Genomic DNA, 4523 nt, shown 5'->3' on the forward strand with positions numbered 1-4523 from the left:
ATCTGGCTCCCTGCTCAGCAAGGAGTCTGCTTCTCCTGCTGACCTTTCTCCTCTCATGCTCTCTCTCTCTCTCATTCTCTCTCTCTCTCTCAAATAAATAAATTTTTTTTAAAAAGACTGATTATTACTGAAGTAATAAACAGATAGAGATATGGAAAAAAATAGCCCCAAAACACCCTTGTAAATATAGTCAACTGACCTTTGACAAAGGAGCAAAGGTGAAACAAGCAAAGACAGTCTCTTCAACAAATGATGCTGGAACAATTGGACATTCACATATAAAACAAAACAAAAAGAATGTATCTAGACATAGGCCTTATACCCTTCACTAAAATTAACTCAGAAATCTATCACAAACTTAAATATAAAATTTAGACCCATGAAGCTTCTAGAAGATAACATAGCGGAAAATCTAGACACGTCTATGATTTTTGGGATGCAGTACCAAAGGCATGAAAGAAATAATTGATAAACTGGATTTTGTTAAAATCAATTACTTCTACTCTGTGAAAGACAGTAACAAAAGAAAGAGAAGACAAACCATATACTGGGAAAATATTTGCAAACGATACATCTGATAAAGGACTGTTATCTAAAATATACAAAAAATTCCTAAAACTCAAGAAGATATAATAACATTGTTTGATGACAGATGGTGACTACATTTATTGTGGTGAGCATTGAGTAATGTATAGAATTGTCAGATTATTATGTTGTACACCTGAAACGAATATAACATTAGTCTGCCAACTATGCTTCAGTAATACAATTTTTAAAAATGAAAACCTAAACCTGGGGGATTTGCAAGAAAGAGAAACAAAACAAAATTTAACAAAAATATATACAACCTGATTAAAAAATAGGCCAAACACATTAGGAAACACCACACCAAAGAAAATATACAGGTGACAAAAAAATTCATATGAAAGGATGGTCCACAGCAAGTGTTATCAGTGATATGCATATTAAAATAATGAAATACCACTATATACCCATTAGAATGGCCAAATTATAGGACACTGATAACACCTAATGCTGGTGAGGGTGTGGAACAACAGGAACTCTCATTCTTGTTGGTGGGAATACAAAATGGTACAGTCATTCTGGAACACAGTTTAGTGAGTTCTTATAAAACTAAATATAGCCCTACCATATGATCCATAAATTTTCTCCTTGGTTCTTTCCCAAAGAAGTTGAAAACTTATGTTCAGGTTTTGAGTGATTATGATGTATCAATGTAGGTTTCTCAATTGTAACTAATGTACCAATCTGTTGGGGGATGTTGATGATGGGACAGGATGTGCATATGTGAGGGCAGGGAGTATATGGGAAAATCTGTACTTTCCTTTGAATTTTGCTGTGAACTTAAAACTACCCTCAGAGAAATGAAGTCTTTAAAAATATATAATCAGATTAACTTTTGTGACATAGAAAAATGAATCATGTATTTTATAATAAAAACCAGGTCATGTGCCTTAATGGTTACATGCCAAATCCACTGCTTACTTAAAAGTAAATTTCTACTATCTCAGCCAAGTATTATTATTTTCAAGGCAGGGAGGCCCAGTCAGTCAAATGAGCCCAAGAAAAGAGTAATATTTGCTGAAAGAACATAGTGGTATCTCAATGAACCCAAGCCCAAGAACATAGCAGGATCTCATGCAGTCCAGGGATGGATGTTTGGAAAGGCAGGTCTTGCACTAGTGCTCTCCTTCCTGGGAGGCCATCTTTCAGAGTGGCTGAGAGTAATGAGTAATTCTCAGTGAAGGATACCTAGAATGGGTAAGCACCACAAAAGTTATAGCCTGTGCTTTACTATAGGATTGCTTTGAAACTTATATCTTTCTCTACTCCCTATTTTTCTCCCATTTTAACCATTTGCCATTGTAAAAGGGAAAAAGGACCTTTAGGTTATGGAAAGAGGTGAATTAATACAGTAGGACAATGGACAAAAAGATTAAGTCCTTTCTAAGCTAAATATTTCGTAGTAATAGGCAATAATATATTTACATTTTCAGGAATTTCCATGGTTTCCTACAAACCAACATGACAGGTACATATAATTTTTCATAAAAATCACTTTTTGTAAATGAATTTCTTCCTCATCTCAGTTCAGTCCTGATCAAAATGTAGTGATTAGTGAGTAGCTACATTCAAAGTGTTGTGCTAGGTTCTGGAAGCAAAAATATGAAATAGACAACATTTATGCCCTTAAGTGTATAGTATGAACAAAAGCATTTATACCTAAAAGCACATAGAAGGATATTGATCTTGTCTGGAGAGACCTCACCTTGAAAGATGAAGTAGACAACATTTATGACCTTAAGTGTATAGTATGAACAAAAGCATTTGTACCTAAGAGCACATAGAAGGACATTGATCAGGCGCCTGAGTGGCTCAGTGGGTTAAGCTGCTGCCTTCGGCCCAGGTCATGATCTCAGGGTCCTGGGATCAAGCCCCACATCAGGCTCTCTGCTCAGCAGGGAGCCTGCTTCCCTCTCTCTCTCCGCCTGCCTCTCTGTCTACTTGTGATCTCTCTCTGTCAAATAAATAAATAAAATCTTTAAAAAAAAAAAAAGAAGGACATTGATCTTCTCTGGAGAGACCTCACCTTGAAGGGCACAATAATTTCCCCTGAAATCCTGTTCTTCAGTGTTACTTAAAATATAACCAGAAATGTTAAAATATATAAAATGTATATAATTTTACCAATGTGTTCTTTAAGAATCAAAATTTTATAGTATCATTACTACTAATAACGGAAACAGCTCACCATACTGCAAAGTTTTTGGTTCTTTACTATGGGAACAGAACAGAGTAATGGCAAAAAAATACACATTTCTGGAATTAGATCATGACCACTCTGCTCAAGGACCCTGCCATTTTCTAGCTATGTAACCTTGGGAAAGTTACTTCTCCATGTCTCACTTTCTTCCTCTATAAAATTGGTGTGATAACTAACAAGACCTACCTCGTAGAGTTGTGAAGATCAATTTAGTTAATAAATGCAATATACTTGGCACAGGGCTTAGCTCATGTAAGCACTCATTGGCATGCTGATTATTCATGGCGCCTCACAAAAGAGTTACTGGCTTCCATTCTGCTACCAACTGTCTCTCCAATCTCTCCCACTGGAGGTTACTACTCTGCATTCTTCAGTTATGAGATTAGGTAACATCTCCAATAGTCATCTTGGCCCCACTCTGACAGAGTAAATGTCTCTTCCTTCACTTTCAGATCTCCTTAGATGTACACATAAGGGCATTTGTTTTACTAAATTAAATTACTTGCTTACTCCTCTATGCTTTTCATGAGACAAAGCCTGAATAAGAGCAGAACAGTGTGTATCTGTGCTCAACATGGAATAGGAATAGAGCATGACTTTCATAGATTGTTGAATCAAAGAACCATGAAGGGAACATGTCAGATCTGATCATGCAAGATAGGAGGCAAGAAGAAACAGAGAGAACCTAGTCTGAAATAAGACACAAGTAAATAAGGGAGGGAGAAAAAGAAGGATGAGAAGAAAAAGAGACAGGAATGTTTTATAGTACTTTGCAACATGTAATTTTGATTATTAATGTCTCAGTCTTTTTTTCTTGTTAGTCACCATAAAATATATCACTAGTTTTTGATGTAGTGTTCCAGAATTCATTGTTTGTGTGTAACACTCAGTGTTTCATGCAATACATGCCCTCCTTAATACCCATCACCAGGCTAACCTGTCCCCCCAATCCCCTCCCCTGTAAAACCCTGTTTGTTTCTTGGGGTCCATAGTCTCTCATGGTTCATCCCCACCCTGGTTTCTCGCCCCTTCATTTTTCCCTTCCTTCTCCTAATATCCTCCATGTTATCCCAAATGTTCACAAATAAGTGAAACTATATAATAATAAACTTTCTCTGCTTGACTTATTTCACTCAGCATAAGCTCCTCCAGCTCCATCCATGTTGAAGCAAATGTTGGGTAGTCATCCTTTCTGGTGGCTGAGTAATATTCCATTGTATATATGGACTGCACCATCTTTATCCATTTGTCTGTTGAAGAGCATCTTGTCTCCTTCTACAGTTTGGTTATTGTGGACATTGCTGCTATGAGCCTTGTCATAGCTAATACAATTTTAAGTTGTAAAAATCAAATAATATATATATATATATAAAATAAAAAAATAAAGTAATATCTTGTTTTAAATAAATTCATTTTACCTGGAAAAAAAAAGTCTCAGTCTTCTAGGGCATGAAGTTGTTTCATCTTCAGTAACCCACTCGAGAGTTTCTCCTAAGAGGAATAAGTTATCAGAGGTCTGCTTCCCTTATTTTTCTTGAAAAACAGATTGCTAGGCCCTCCCATAGACCAGGGACTTTTCCAGAAAGATTTAACAAGGCCATATTATAAGAAAATGTGGTGTTTGGAGTCTAGAGATGTCAGATAACTTCCTGTAAAACTAATGCATTTATTTGGGGTATAATACACAAGCTCAGTACTGTCAATATGGAGAGTGCTCAGACTTGATTTTATTTTCTTT

This window comes from Neovison vison, chromosome 1 (genome assembly GCF_020171115.1).
Source record: "Neovison vison isolate M4711 chromosome 1, ASM_NN_V1, whole genome shotgun sequence".
Classification (NCBI taxonomy): Eukaryota; Metazoa; Chordata; class Mammalia; order Carnivora; family Mustelidae; genus Neogale; species Neogale vison.